The sequence below is a fragment of the Dromiciops gliroides genome, chromosome 3 (genome assembly GCF_019393635.1).
Source record: "Dromiciops gliroides isolate mDroGli1 chromosome 3, mDroGli1.pri, whole genome shotgun sequence".
NCBI classification, from domain to species: Eukaryota; Metazoa; Chordata; class Mammalia; order Microbiotheria; family Microbiotheriidae; genus Dromiciops; species Dromiciops gliroides.
The window spans coordinates 241,452,942-241,470,104 of NC_057863.1; positions in this window are offsets into that span (position 1 = coordinate 241,452,942).

A 17,163-nucleotide genomic window follows, 5' to 3' on the forward strand; every position below is an offset into this window, starting at 1 on the left:
AGATTTATTTTATTTAGCATACTTAGAATACTTAACTAGAAATGTTTATCATATTTTTTTCTTAATTCTACATTTGCTCTGTGTATGCTTTTCATTTCACTTGCACTGAGAGAAACACCAGTATAGAAGGCCAATAAAGAAACATATGTAAAAGAGTTTGCAAAAATGTAGGATGAGATAACATAGTATAGGGGAAACATTGGAAAAGGAGTCAGGCAAATGGAGTTCTAAGTACTTTCTCTCTATAACTTTACTATACTTTTACTATAACTTTAGGACTTTGGCCAAATCACCTCTCTGAGATTCCTTTCCTTTGTTATAAAATGCTAGGGCTGGACTAGAAAAATCTCTGAAGTCCCTTTGAGCTCTAAGTCATAGACAAAGTTTAAGGTCACCTCTAGTTCCAAAATGATCTTTTGCAAAATAGCTTGCAGTTTCAAATGGTAAAGGGATTCTTGCACTGATTTTGGATATGACACAGCAAAAAATGACAAAGTATGAGCTTAAGTCCCCATATTGGGATAGGCAAACAAGAAAAGGATTTTCAAAGCTAACACAATTGGCTGAATCATTGTAGTGAAATGATAGACTGTCTTTGCAAAATGAAAAATATTTCCTTATGAGGGAAAACCCCGAAACAACCCCCCCCACCTTTTTTGTAACAAACCATTCCAGTGTTTGTAATGTGCTCTGCTTTATAAAACATTTAGCACAGTCAGTTCCTTGATGTGTCTGGTCCTTGATTTCATTTTGCTGTGTTTTTGCTTGTTAAATAAAGGGGAAAAAAGTTACCGTGAAGTGTTATCTTTGAGAGTAAAGTTCTAAGTGCTTGATTTCCGTGTTGATAGTGGAGGGGATTTTTGTTGTACTGAAAGTTCTTCTAGGGTTTGAGGACCATCAGGTTTCTTAGATGATTGAGATTGTAAATTCAAGTAGGTGGAAACTAGGTTGAATTGTACATTTCTCAAAATGGTTGAGCAAAGACGCTGTAAAATTTTCACTTTTCTGTCTGCGTTTTTCTGAAGGGGTTTGGATGGAAACAGTGACAAGGAACACACCATACTATTCTCCAAGGCTATTAAAAAGTCTCAGAATGTTCTTGGTAAGGACTGAAAATAGACAGGAATGGTGGTATGTGCCAAGGTATAATAAGAAGTCTAAAAACTAGGTCATAGCATGCGGCCACCTCCTGGAATGAGTGGTGGGATCCATTTATCTACCTTAGTATACTGTTGTTGCTGCACCAAGTCACATGAGGAAATTTCAAGTAGGAAATCAGAGAGAAGAGGACAAAGGTGTGAGGAAAGAATAAAAAGTTTCAAATTACCTTGGGATCAATTTTCAAGAGGGCTTGACGTAGGAGCTGAATTCTTAAGCTGACCCAAGACTACTTCATAAAGGGCTAGTTGCAGAAGCTCTTTTCATATTAGACTAAGGATGGACATTTTATTTCAATAAAATGATGGAACTTTAGAATATGGACTTCTTCAAGTCAGAAACTCTCCTTGCTGTTATTGTCAACAGTGGGCATTCAGTGATTATTGTTGCTCAATTATGATATAGAGAAAAAAAGAATAGTTGTTTCTTGTTAAGGAAATTAAAAAAAATTGATAGGAAAATATTCTAAAAGTCTCTTTCATTTTATTTTATTTATTTATTTATTTATTTTTGTGGGGCAATGAAGGTTAAGTGATTTGCCCAGGGTCACACAGCTAGTAAGTGTCAAGTGTCTGAGGCTAGATTTGATCTCAGGTCCTCCTGAATCCAGGGCTTGTGCTTTATCCACTGTGCCACCTAGCTGCCACCAAGAGTCTCTTTCAGGTTGCTGTTTGACTGTACATGTGGCAACAAATCTCCTAGGCTTTAAGTTATCCTACAAAGACTGAAGTAAGAATGAGAAAGTAGTAGTCTCTATGCAACTTCTACCTGCTGGCCCAATTACCCCCACCCCCCATTCCTTTCTTTTTTTTTAATAGTAAACATTTTTTATTTATAGTGTGGGGTTCCAACTTTTATACTTCTTTCCCTTCTTCCCCTCCCCCTCTCTGAGGTGGCAAACAATCAGATATGGGTTATACATGTATGGTTATGTAAAACATTACCATATTAGTCATTTTGTACAAGAAAACTTGAATAAAAGAAAAAATGAAAGAAAAGTGAAAAATAGTACGTTTCATCAAGTGAAAAAACAGCATGCTTCAGTCTGTGTTCCATCAATATTAGTTCTTTCTTTGGAGGTTGATAGTATGTTTCATCACTAGTCCTTTGGGATTATCTTGGATCATTGTATTGTTGAGAATAGTCAAATCATTCACAGTTCTTCATCAAACAATATTGCTGTTTCTGTGCACAGTGTTCTCTTGGTTCTTCTCATTTCACTACACATCATTTCATATATGTCTTTCCAGGCCTTTCTGAAGTTATCCTGCCTGTCATTTCTTATAGCACAACAATATTGCATCACCATCTTATACCACAGTTTGTTTAGCCATTCCCCAATTGATGGGCATTCCTTTGATTTCCAATTCTTAGCCATCAAAAAAAGAGCTACTATAAATATTTTTGTACAAATAAGTCTTTTTTCTTTTTTGGGGATGTCTTTGGGATATAAACCTAGCAGTGGTATTGTTGGATCAAAGGGTACACACAGTTCTATAGCCCTTTGGACTTAGTTCCAAATTGCTCTCCAGAATGGTTGGATCTTTTCACAACTCTACCAACAGTGTATTATTGTCCCAGTTTTCCCACATCCCCTCCAATTTCAAATATTTTCCATTTCTGTTATATTTGCCTCTCTGATACCAACACTCCTTTCTAAAAAATTCTATCATTATGGGAATAATTATAAGTGTAATAGAAGAAAATGCCAGTGATGCGGTAGTTGCCTTCCTTTCCTCCCTACTTCCTTGGTTTCTGGCCCCTCAGGCCCCCACCCCCGCCATGATTTCCTACTCAGTTGCTTTAGGGAGTTTATATATACAAAATGGAAAGTTAGGGGTACAATCACAATAGCTCATAGCCCCTAGGTAGAAGAATTCCTAATATTCAGACAGATATTTGACTTTTGATTTAATTCTTCGTGGTTGAGACAAAATTCAGGTTACTAGAAATGTTTAAGTAAAGAAATGAGTGAGCTATGCCATAGTGTCTGTTAATAGACACCAGAAAGGGGAGCTGGGGAAGTTCAGAATTTTTCTTGGAACTTCCCTTAGTCTTTAAAGAGGTACACACTGCTTGTTGGCTTCAGTTTGAGTCTTATGCTCTGAGATGGGTGTAGGACTGATGGCTCAATCTCTCCCTTCTCTGCCTTCTCTGCTCAGTCTTACTCTTTCTTTCCCCTTTTGCCTCTTGCCAGTCTCAGCTCTTCAGGTTCCTAACTCCTTCCTATCTGGCACCAGACACTTGAATCTCTCTCTTCCAAATTTGTTTGGTATTTTATATAAAAGCCAAAGGGTATGACTAGTCTCCTCAACCAATCCAAATGCATTTTTTGTATAGTCTCATTTCACTTCACCCAGTTGCTTTTAAGGATTTCTGAACTTATTAAGATAAACATTTATTCTCTCTATCATTCATTTCTCATGGACTGGACTTCTCATTTAATGCTGTTGCTAGATCACTTTGAAAAGTTCTTGTTTAACATTAAATGAACATATATTTTAAGATCAGGCACATCTCCAAGATGATATTATTATCTTCATTCAGATCAATAAGTATTTTATATTTTCTACCTGTTTTTCAAGGGTTTTAAAAATTAAAATTATTAGCTATTTTTTCCCAGTACAGTTAGGTAGTACTGTGGATAGAGTGCTGGGTCTAGAGTCAGGAAGACCTGAGTTTAAATCTGGCCTCAGACATTTACTAGCTGTGTGACTCTGGGCAAGTCATTTAATTCTGTTTGCCTCAGTTTCCTCATCTTTAAAATGATCTGGAGAAGGAAATGGCAAACCATTCCTGTATCTTTGCCCAGAAAACCCCAAAAGGGGTCAGGAAGAGTCAGACACTACCAAAAATGACTAAGCAACAACAAAGTTATTCTTCCTAAAACCATCATCTCATTTGCATGTGAGTAAAATACATCTGGTAGGATTACAAATTCCTCTTTTAGACTTTTGGATATTTTGAGGGCAGACATCATGTCTCACTTAGTTCTGTATTGCTCCTAGCACAGTGCATTGAACAACAGAAGTTCTAAATAAATACTTTTTAGGTTAATACATTTATAGACAGTGCCTTTAAAATGCTGGCATAGTTGAAGTGCACTAACACTCATTATAATCTCTCCATATTTTATCAGAATCCAATATACATTATTTTTTTCAGAGGAGATAATTTGGTTGCTGTCTTGGATAATCCCTGGAAAAAGAGCAACATTAAAATAAGATTCTATTTCATTTGTCTTCTCCTGAAGTCCTCTGATACCGCATTATTGCATGGAAGTGACCCTTGGTTCTTTAAGACTCTTGAAGGCAGGGTATGAGGTTGGCAAAAGGGGTTACAAAACTGGAAAGTCCTTGAATATAAACCTTATGAGGGATTGTGTTTTTTTCATTTGACCACCAGCCTAGCTAAAAACAGAGACGTTCAACACTACAATTCTAGCATGCTTCTCAACATTGTCAGAATGCTCAATGCCCCTTCAGCCCTTTTTCTCTTACAAAGAAATACTGTTAAGGGCTAAAATTCTAGCTAAACTGTCTAAAATATCTAATGAGTGGTCGCCAATAAATTATAAGCTTTAGCAAGAGTTAGACTTTTAAGCATTTACTAAGGAGAATAAGAATTTGGTAAAGAGAGAAAGAAAGGCCTACATTCATCTATCTATTAAAGGGAGTGTGCATTTCTAGCTCCGCTCTCCATCAGAGTCCACAGGAAAAAGCCCCAGTCAGAGCGCCAGGCTCCCCCTTCTTCCTCCCACAAACAAACGTCACTTCCTGATGCCAAAGAAAAGACGCATGGTCTTGCCCTCAAAGACCTTCACTTCATGGCGGAGCTTTTCTACAGTAAGTCTCCAGCAGGTGGTGTCATTCCAATCCTTACAATACACATCCAAATTACAGATATCCCATAACCCTACCTTAACTAATGGTTCTCCCTTTACACTGCTTTACTTAATATCACTTAGGCCAGCTTCCCATCAGTCCTCTACTTCCTCATGTTTCTAAATACTTCCTATCAGAGTACAATCTTCCCTCTATGCCTTTGAAAGTTTCTTGTCTGCTGATATCTGTTATTCCATTATCTTCAGCTAGATGTGCACTTTTTGCTTGTTTTTAGAACTGGCCTGAAATTTCTTTTGGACATTTCAGTGGTCTGAGTAGTACTGAGATCCACTGTAATCATTCCTTGCTTTCTCCTTTCTTAAAGTCTGTCCACTTGGCTAAATTTAAAGTTGCCATCTAGTTGGCTTTCATCCTTGCCTCTAGAAGTAAGGCCTGGCTACCTTTCTTAGGGTGGGAAGGATGTTATTTAGCTATTCCTCACCCACTGGATCTCATCTAACCAACTTCCTAAGTCTTTACCTTCAGGTAACTTTGGAACTGAGCTGCTCTTACTGTGGTGCCCGTTGTTCAGGTAGGCTGTTGAAAAAAAACTACTCCAGGTTCAGGGTATTCTGTGCATCCAAATCCACTCAAACCCATAATGGCTGAGCCCCATACCAATGTGTTTACTTTTACTAGCTAACCAGAGTACATAATCAGGATGAAGCAAAGGCATGAAAGGAAAAATAGCAGTAGAATATTTTTCTTATAAACCTTGGGCACCTTCTCCTGCAAATTCACAAAGTATGAGTCAGAAGAATAGATAGGCATAGGAGTTATATTGTGTAGCACACATGTGAGGAACACAGGTGATTAAAGTGTACTTTTATCAGGGCACACATAATGAAACAAGTATATCCAATGAACACCCATGGAGATCTTCACAGACAGGAAATTTGTGTATCCAGGGATCATATGTAGAGGGGCAATTCATGCTTCCCACTTTATATGGAAGTGCTTATCTTTTGGTGATGTCATTGTACTGCTCCCCACTGGGGTCTGCTACCTATTGGGTACTGATGTCTATAGAACTTAGTTCAGACAGAGTCTCTACTGTTTCTTGCTCCCCATTTTCTGCTTGGTGCAATGGTATATCATATGTGTTGATTCCCATCTCTCTCTGCTGCCACCCACTGATCTATAGCTACCATCCATGGCTACCTCTTTCCTATGAAGAATGAACATTTTCTGAGCAAACACTGAACATCCTTATTCCAACTCCCACTCTCACAGATGAGTCTTGAATTCCAGCTACAATATATCAACTACATGTAGTCCCAGTGGATACTATCTCTTTTTAATGGCTCCATCTATTCTCTTTGTGCCTAAGGCAAATCTTGGAGCAAAACCAGTTCATGCCCCCAAGAAGTTTATATTCTTATGAGGGAGATGGCATGCAATTAGTAGGTACACACAAAATGAGTATATGGAAAGTCATCTGAGCACAAAAAGTGATGGTATCTGGGTAGGAACCAATAAAGGCATCCTGCCAAAGGTGAGATGTGAGAGGAGTCTTAAAGGAAGCCAGGCAAATTTTGGTGAGGAGGCAGAGCATTCTGAGGATGTGGAACAGACAGTGCAAAGGTTTGGAGATGGAACAGCAAGTATGCCCGTATAGCTGAATTGTTAAGTTAATGGAGGGGATTATGTGGAAGAAGATAGGAAAGGAGGAAGAAGCTAGGTTGTGAAGGGTTTTAAAAGTCAAACAGCATTTTATATTTGATCCTGGAGGTAAGAGAGAGTCACTAGGCCTGAACAAAGGTGGTAGCTGAATGAATGGAGAGATGCTGTGAAAATGGAAATGAAGGGATTTGGAAAGAGCTTGGATAAATGGCAAGAGTGAGTGTGAGGTATCAAAGATGATACTGAAATTGTAGGCATGAGTGGGTGATTGGGAGAGTGGATGGAAAGAGATAGAATTCATCATCTTCACCATATATAAGATTGTACTCTTACCATTCCATAAATTCCAGTATGAGAGGAAATGGTGAAAGAAGAAGGGAAAATTCTTGTTGTGAAGAAATAGAGAGCATGGTTATGGTGGTCAAGGATACCTGAACAGATGTTCTTTTTCTGCATATGTTAGCTCTGTTAATGCTCTAATTAACCACCACAGGAGGCATCTGGGAAGACGAGGCCATGTGTGCTTCCTCTGAAGGTGCCTGGCATATTTGAGTTCAAATAGCTTGCTATTCTAGAGTTTGGACATGGTTGGGACTATGCAGGAATTGCCTATAATGACCCTGTCTACAGTTTTTTTAGAAGGTACATAGTTCTAAGAACTATCTATGAATGTTTCTATGGTAAGGCCATGCCTGGGTTGGGGGGGGGGTGCGGAATAGGGGCAGGACGAGTAGAAAGCTCTCTAGTATGCACTACCTATTCCTTCAGTTGGCTTTTGCTATCAGATCAGGATAACACACAGATAACATATGAATACTGCTTCAGAGAGTGTTTTTAAAGACCTACACTAATTTGAGCAAGAAATCAGAAGAAGAGATTTTAACCACCTGCCGTGAGGAAGAAAGCAATGGAGGGCTGTCATATCTCCTGTTTATTTATTCAGAAGTTGTCCTGTTCATCAAAGGAATATTTTCCTCAGATGCTGTTTAGCACCTAATTATATCCTATAGAAAGTCTGGTGTGGAATATATAAGTCTATAGATTAATGAAACTGTAATTTTTGAAATGACAAATAGCCAGGCAGTACATTTATCTGTCATTAAAACATGCCTTGAGATGAAAAATTCATTAATTTAAACTTGATGGAGATGACATCAAGGAGGTTAGCCTAGGAAATAGGAGTTGAATGAAAACCCACCTCTTCCTTGAGCTTACTTTGCAAACAGGGACCAGTAGTGGGAGATTTGCTCATATTCAGTGATTTTTAGTTCTTCTCTGGTTCACTTCATATGAATTCCCATCTTAACCCAGAATAAATTAAATGATAGAACCAAAAGGTCATTTCATGCTTTACATTCTGTGGGAGGTCTTCTGTGGCTTTCCCAGGTACTAGTGCCTTTGCCTCTGGGCTATCTCCCATCTTCTTTGTATATGTCTTGTATGTTCTTAGGGAATGAGGAGGAAAAGAATTCAAGGCATGAGGGACATCCAGTAAAAATGCTGGGAGGGGGCCAGTTCAAGAAGGGTTTTGAAAGAGAGAGAATTTTATATTTGATCCTGAAAGTGGTAGGAAGAGGGAGAAGGGGTGACATAGTCAGACTCGCACTTTAGAAATATTAATTTGATAGCTGTGCCCATGAACTGGATTGAGGAAAGACTTGAGCCAAGGAGAGAATGAGAAGGCAACTGCAATAATCCAGGTATGAGAAGTTGAGGACCTGTATGTACTAGGCTGGTAGCAGCGTTAGAGGAGAGAAAGGAGTGTGTCTGAGAGATATCGTGAATGCAGAATAGTTAGGACTTGGTAGCAGATTGAAGAGAGAGAGAGAGACAGAGAGAGAGAGACAGAGACAGACAGAGACAGACAGAGACAGAGAGACAGACAGAGACAGAGACAGAGAGAAGTACAGGATGTCTTAGAGATTGCGAGCCTGGGTGACTGGGAGGATAGTAGTAGCCTTGATAGTAATTGGAAAGTTAGGTGCCCCATCCATCACTCTTGAACCTTGCCAGTATCACCATATAAATTCTAGAATCATGTTCCTAGAATATACCAAATGTTAGGCAAACACATACACACGCGCGCGCGCGCACACACACACACATATATGCATATTCACAGACATACATAGACATATTTGTAGATAGATTACATAGCAATAATATGTAGATAGAGAGATACTAGAGAGGGTGGCACTGAATTTTCTCACTCCCATTTTGCCTAATTATTTGTATGTTTTCCTGCGAAGTAACTTTTCCTTTAGTGTGACCCAGCTATATTTTAATTGCTGGAGAAATATTTTATTGTATTTTGTGGCCTAAAGATGTACATGTGATAGGATGTGTCAAATGTGTTTGAGCAAATTATTTTTGGAAATTTTTTTTGTTCTATAAGAATATAAAACTGCATATATGCCTAAGCAATGTTTTGAATGCTATGAATTAAAAATACATAAGCTATACTTTTGAACTTGGTAAGTATGTTTTCTTAGTTTTAAGTTAATCTGATCCTATGGTACTATTTTAAAATATCATACAATGGGGTATGAGAATTTAAAATCATAGCATTGTAAAAATCCCTTTAAATTTAGAATCAAACAATAGAAGAAAAAAAAAACTTTTTCGCTTTAAAAAAAAGGTTTTCAGCCTTGTGAATTTAGTCTCCTTACATTATACCTCTACTAAGTGCCCCATGAACTTTTAAAACACTGTGGTGTGACCTGCCACTGATATATTGTTTGCTCCTTATTACCTAAGAGTCTATTCCACTTATAATTAATGTATGTAGGATAGAGTAAATACAAATTTTAATCTTGAGCTTCTAAAATATTATATTTAAAAGTTACTTGGATTTTGTAAATTTAGGAGCAATCCCTTCTATACAGAAAAACTAACCATTGGTCATGTAGATCACAACTTAAATATGAAGACATGAAATGGTGTTTAGAGTATAATTTAATATTAAAACATTGCTTGTGTAATATCTAATAATTAATTTGGTGATTTGTCCCCTAGAAATGAGAACCATGTTCCTCTAGCCTATTCATACCACTGTATTTCTGTCACTGCATTTTCTTTCTTTCTTTCTTTTTTTGGTGAGGCAATTGGGGTTAAGTGACTTGCCTAGGGTCACAAAACTAGTAAGTGTAAAGTGTCTGAGGCTGGATTTGAGCTCAGGTCCTCCTGAATCCAGGGCCAGTGTTCTATCCACTCATCCACCTAGCTGCTCCTGTCACTGCATTTTCTATTTTGTCATGATACTTTTTGGAATTAGGTTTCTTTGTCTCATTCTTGATCTCCTTCCCCTTCTTTCACTGAATTTTCATTTTCCTCCTGAAGGATTATACTCAGTTTTGCTGTGTAGTTGATTCTTGATTGTGATCCCAGTTCTTTTGCCCTCTAGAATATCATATTACAAACCCTCTGATCCTTTAATATAGAACCTGTTAAATCTTGTGTTATCCTGACTGTGGCTCCACAATACTTGATTTGTTTCTTTCTCGCTGCTTGCAATATTTTCTCCTTGATCAGGGATCTCTGGAATTTGGCTATAATGGTCCTGGGAGTTTTCATTTTGGGATCTCTTTCAGGAGGGGATCAGTAGATTCTTTCAATTTCTATTTTACCTTCTGGTTCTAGAATATCAGGGCAATTTCCCCTGACAGTTTCTTGGAAGATGATGTCTAAGCTCTTTTTTTGATCTTGGATTTCAGGTAGTCCAATAATTTTCAAATTATCTCTCCTGAATCTATTTTCCAAGTCAGTTGTTTCTCCACTGAGATATTTCACATTGCCTTCTATTTTTTCATTCTTTTTGTTTTGCTTTATTGTTTCTTGATTTCTCATAAAGTCATTAGCTTCCATTTGCTCAATCCTAATTTTTAAGGAGTTATTTTCTTCAGAGAGCTTTTGTATCTCCTTTTCCATGTGACCAACTCAGCTTTTTAAGGCATTTTTACCGCATTCGCTTTTTGTACCTCTTTTACTATTTGGCCTAGTCTGTTTTTTAAGGTGTTATTATCTCCTTCTGAGGGTGTTTTTTTAATCTTTTTTGTCACCATAGAAACTTTCTATGGTCCACATTTTTTTTTCCATTTGCTCATTTTCCCAGCCTATTTTTTTTTTTTTTACTTTTAACTCTTTGTTAAAGTGGGGCACTAGTTGTACTGTCCCAAACTTCAGGAGGTTTGTGCAGCTGTTTTCCGAGATACTTCTAGGAATTTGTAAGTTTTTAGTTCTTCCAAGGTGGCATGATTTAAGGAGATATGTTTACTACTCTCCTGGCCTGTTCTCTGATCTGTAAGCAACTACAGGCCTGCTTTTCTGACCTGGAACTATGAACAAAGTCCCACTGTACTTTGGATGCAAGTTCTGGTACATTCGTGCTCCTCCCCAGCCTGGGACCACCACCCAAGACTATGACCTGGAGTATGGGCAAAACAACAGAGTCCTGCCTTGGTGCTAGCAAAGAGAACCCTGTAATCTCCTTCTGGCCAATTGTTTGACCCTCTTACCATCTGTGGGCTAAGAGTTCAAGAAGCAGTTGCTGCTGCTGCTGATTCAGAGGCTCCTGAGGCCTGCTCCTGATTTGCTGGCACTGGGACTGCACTGATGCAGCCTGTGTTGAACTGCACTTTATCTCATGCTGGTGCAACAGACTTTTCCTGCCAACCTTCTAAGTTGTCTTTGTCTGGAAAAGTATTTCACCCTATCCTTTTGTGGGTTCTGCTGATCTAGGAATTGTCTTATAACATTATTTGAAGGTATTTGGAGGGATCTTGCAGAGACAAAATCCTAGGTATATAATCACTAGATTATATTCACCATCTTAATTAGCACCAGAGACTTATTCATTGAATTGTAGTATGATTATGTCTTAGGTACCTCTGAAAGCTAACTTCATTGTATTTGCCATTTGTGGGGACTGGGAGAAAGGGAAAAAGGGGGGGGGGTGGAGCCAAGATGGCAGAGTAAAGGCAGTGACTTGCCTGGGCTCTCTGCTATATTTATAGTAGCACACAATGGGGCTAGCAAAACAGCAATTCAAAATGTGGTATTTAACATGGGAATAACTTCGCAAATAAAAATGTTTGGTGTGATTAAGCACAGTCTGAAATAAAACCAAAAGGTTTCTCATTGATATAGCTGATTGCAGAAGCCTATAGTGTCAAACTCTGTGACTGTATTTAAACTTTTCTTGCTTGTTTAAACCTTGCCTTGACCTTTATGTAGAGTTAACTTTGGTTTGTGTTCAGCATTGTTCTTTAAAAAAATAAGGATGTGAAACTATACATATTAAGAGGTAGCAGTTGAACATGTTTCAAAACCTCCTCTCTAAGTTTTGGAATTATTCATTGATTCGTTTGATTCAATAATCAAGCAACTATTCTATGTTTTTTAAAGAAACATTGTTTAATTATACATTAAGTGTATGATGATTTATGGAGCATATGAAATGTTAAGACAGAGACTTGATAATTGAACTGTCCTGCTTCCGCTCTTACAAAAGAATGTCATATTTAATATGAATGCAGGACTGTGCCAAATACTGAAAAAAAAAGTATCTAAAAATGTTTAAAGACCTTAGATGGGGAATTAGGGAACATTCTGCTTTGTTTTTGCAGAGCAATGAGGGTTAAGTGACTTGCCCAAGGTCACACAGCTAGTAAGTGTCAAGTGTTTGAGTCTGGATTTGAATTTAGGTCCTCTTGAATCCAGGGCCAGTGCTTTAACCACTGCACCACTTAGCTGCCCCTGAACATTTTTCTTTGATGCAGAATATCCCAGGTCTCCCCAAGCATGGCATTGAGGCTTAGAGATGGACCACTCTACCAAATAATAAATAATATAAATAACAGATAGATAAAAATAATGAAGTGAATAACCTCTAAACTCTCACATATAACCCCGGACTTGACAGAGGGACCCCTGAAGTCCTTCAGAGATCTGGAAAAGATAAGCCTTCAGGGCAGGAAAAGAGGTTAATGCAGCTGTCCAAGGAGCCCTATGGGGGTGGGTTGGGCTTGGAGTTGTGAGAAATTATCCCAGCACTCCTTGCCTCTGAGCTCCTTGCTCAGGCACAGCTCTCCTATAGCTACAGAACACTTTGGAGTGTTCTAGCTTAATACTCTCTGCTTAAGCTGGTCAGGGGCCCAAGCTTCTCCTCGGCTAGTGACTGACTACCCAAACCTATTTTAGGAGAGAACAGCCTTAGGGCATTCCCAACAAGCCCAGCACAGAACTCTCCAAAATAGAGCCTGAGGTTGGCCTAGACCCAAAGAGGCCCCAACCCAACACTGGCCTAGAAGAGAAGGCAGCCTCAAAATGGACAGGGAAGGATTGAGCACAAGTGGTCAAATCCAAGATGTTTAAGAAAGGCCTTTGGCAAAATCCAGCTGAATTAATCCTGTAGTAGAAAATGTATATACAGAACAAAAGTAATCCCTGAGCCCAGAACCAGCTAGGGAAGAACCTTAGGCGGAGCTTTGCCACAGAGTCAGGTTAACAAGAGAGAGTCCCCAGACTGAGGTCTTAAGGGGCCTTCTATAGCCCACCAGACTTAAAACTGAGAATTTTGATACTGAGACGGGGAGAAAAATATTCCTTTTTCATAAAGAATCAAAATTCTGGGTCAAGTCTAGTGGGCCATGGTAGGCCTAAGATATAGCATAATAAATCATCAGTTTGCAAGAATGAAGATGTAATATGCCACTGACCTTACAAAGAAGGCATACATTTTCAAACATGGCTAATTTCAGAATTTATTATACAGTATTATATATTGAGGAATTTGCTTTTTGTTTTCTGAATTTGTTTACAGTAGATAGTGGAAGGAAAAGATTCATTTAAAAACTATTACTTGGAAAAGAAAAAAATTAAAAGTCCTAAGATTAAAAAATACCTCATTGGTTTTTCCTTTTTGCTCCAATTCTTCATTTATAGCATGACTAAAGCAGAAATGTGATTGTACATATATAACCTATATCAGAGTGCTTGCTGTCTTGGGGAGGGAGGGTGAAAAATTTGAAACTAGAAATCTTATAAAAACAAATGTTGAAAATTATCTCTACATGTAACTGGAAAATAAAAAAATACTTTAATGAAAAACCTCATTAATTCAGTGACTATAAAACATATTTTCAATGTTATAATGTGGTGTATTGTGTTACATCTGCACATCCAGTGAATGAAGCCTTTTGAAGTATTCAGTGTCGAGGGCGGCTAGGTTACACAGTGGATAAAGCACTGACCCTGGATTCAGGAGGACATGAGTTCAAATCTGGCCTTAGATACTTGACACTCACTATCTGTGTGACCCTGGGCAAGCCACTTAACCTCCATTGCCTTGCCAAAAAAACAAAACAAAAATGAAATATTCAGTGTCACTAAGTGTCCTTAAACCCTCAGATACAGAAAGGAAGAAGTAAATATTTTTATTGAAAATAAATAAACTATTTTGTAATTGTTATATGTGCAAAACTTTAACTGATCATCCATAGTCAAGGATGCAATTGTGGTGTATGAGTTCCAAATAAGAAACAGCAAGTAAACTGTAGCTCCAGAACTGACTGAGAGGGCCCTACAAGCTTGTATTGATCCTAGGATATTTTTGATCCATCCTCCCCTTAAGCCATACTTTACCCATGTGCAACAGAAACCCATGGGGACAGATTATAATGAAAACATTAGTTACTTTAAATTCCTTTTGTTAATCTTACAATACTTTTTGAGCTGTTTTCTGCCTTAGCAATTTGAGAAATCTAAAAAGGTAAAGTAAACATCTCCTCTCTCATTATGAGTGTTGTTGTTCAATAGTTTTCAGTCATGTCCAACTCTTCATGACCCCATCTGGGGTTTTCTTGGCAAAGATACCGTAGTGGTTTTCCATTTCCTTCTCCAGCTCATTTTACAGATAAGGAAATTGAGGCAAATAACATTAAATGACTTGCCCAGAGTTACATAGCTAGTAAGTTCCTGAGGCCAGATTTGGACTTAGGTCTTCCTGACTCCAGACCTGGCACTCTATCCACTGGACCACCAAGTTGCCCTCATTATATATGCATTATGAGTACCTTTTATAATCTTGTAATTTACCTTTTGTAAATATACTAATTTTTTCTAATGTCTATTTTTTTTGTTTTGTTTTGCAGGGCAATTGGGGTTAAGTGACTTGCCCAGGGTCACACAGCTAGTAAGTGTTAAGTGTCTGAGGCCAGACCTGAACTCAGGTCCTCCTGAATCCAGGGCTGGTGCTCTATCCACTGCGCCACCTAGCTGCCCCTCTAATGTCTATTACTGTTATTTTGAATATGTACTAGTAGTAATTGTTGGCATTTTCTTTGTAAAAAGGAAAAACAGGTATTGTTACAGTTACCATAGGACTTTAAATGAATTTTGTCCTGTTTATCTCCTTAAAGACTGTGAGAAAATAATGGGGTTTTGGGGGGACCCAGAGCCCCCTACCCCCCCGCCTCGAGGGCCTAACTTCAGAGCTTTGCCTGACTTTTTTAAGGCCAGACCAGAGCCAGTCAAGTTGGACCTTGGATTGTGAATAGAGTCAATAGAGGTTAAAACCATACCTACCTGAAAACTTTTTCCCCCAGAGGGTCTGTCCTCTGAACTCTGACCTCAGCAGGGACTGCTCATGGACCACCCTCAAGTCCAGTAAACCAATAGATTTGAATGATGCTAGTCAGTTAGCTTTGAGCAATGTGGAAGGGCCACCTCTCCTCTGGACCCACAGGTAGCTTATGCTCTCTCTTGCTCTCTTGGCCTGGGAAGCTGGAGGAAGCAGCCACACTTGTACTCTCTCTCCTCTGAACTTTCAGAGCCATGTGCTCTCTCTTTACTAATATATAATATGCTTTAATAAATGCTTAATGCCCTAAACTGGTGCTGTGGCCTCTAATTTCTAAGTAACAACATATTAGAAACCCCAGCTAAATTCCCTAAAACTTGGGAAAGAGATAAGCAACCTCATAAAATTTCAAAGAACCCAAGACCCCTTTCTCTACGTGTCAACTGATGCTTGGCTTATTACAACCTATGGAATAAAATCTTTTATCCATTTATATTTTAAAATATAATAAGGTGTGTTTTCTTTCCACAGCAATCTATGTCCATGTGAAAAAGAAATCAGATCTTTTTGATTACTTTGATTTATTTTTAGTTTGATTATAGGATTAGGTTCCCTTTTTAGGAAGAGCTAGCCCTAAACTTAAGCCAGACTAACATAGTCTTTTAAGTCTAGGTTACCTATAGATTTAGTGAATAGCTAGATTGAGAAGAATTTCTAATTTAGAAGAATAAAACAATCATAAGATTATAAGGCTTTTCAAAAGGCTAAGTCCCCCTTTCTAGCAGAAAGAGGGGTTGACTAGAGGTGAAGTTCCTCTCTGGCAGTTGGAGAAAGGGTAGCCAGAGGTCAAGTTATTTTTTCTAGTCTTAGTGGGTAAGCCTCTTTTTTTTTGGGTGGGGAAGGATCAATGAGGGTTAAGTAACTTGCGCAGGGTCACACAGCTAGTAAGTGTCAAGTGTCTGAGGCTGGATTTGAACTCATGTCCTCCTGAATCCAGGGCCTGTGCTTTATCTACTGCACCACCTAGCTGCTCCTTGCCTCTTTTTTTTCTTAAGCTAGAGTCTAAGTTAAGTAGTGGACTCTACTAAAGAAGATGAGGGGTGACTGCTAACCATTGACCAAAAGTTCCTCTTTCCCAGTACACTTTTTATGAGAGGTTATCACCTAGAAGAAAGGACTTCTGATTAAGAAATTCTGGGAGAAGCTAACTAGTCATGTGAACTGCCTTGTCCAATTGAAGTATGTTCAAAATAAGTTTCTGTCTTTTTTTATTCCTCTTTTTTTGTTATAAAAACCATCTCTATAAATCACTCTTTCTGACCTCTGAGGGGTCAGGTGACCTTATCTGGTATGCAAATGCTAGCTTCACAAATTAAATTATGGATGGCTTGGTAACTTTGTCCTCTGTTTCTTTTTATTTCAGATTATCAACTTTAACACGTGGACATTTGAAGAGATAAGCAGGCAAAAAATCTATTAATCTCTCAATCGATGGTTGCATACATTGGGAGAACTTGAGAGCTTCGAATTATAGAAATGCAATGTTTGGGACTGGGTTACTTTGAGAGTTAGTACTGGTTTCCTAGGACCTAGGATGTTCTTTCTGGATACTAGATTTAGAGCTACAAGAGATCTAAGACATATCTATTCCATATAACCTCCATATTCCAAATCATCAATTCTATATTATTTGATAGATGATGAAGCTAAGTTCAAAGAATTCTTCTTGAGGGTGACTAGGTGACGTAGTGGATAAAGCACCGGCTCTGGATTCAGGAGGAACTGAGTTCAAATCCGGCCTCAGACACTTGACACTTACTAGCTGTGTGACCCTGGGCAAGTCACTTAACCATCATTGCCCTGTCCCCCAAAAAAATTGTCATTAAAGAATTCTTCTTAGTAGAGAAAAGAGAAGCAACA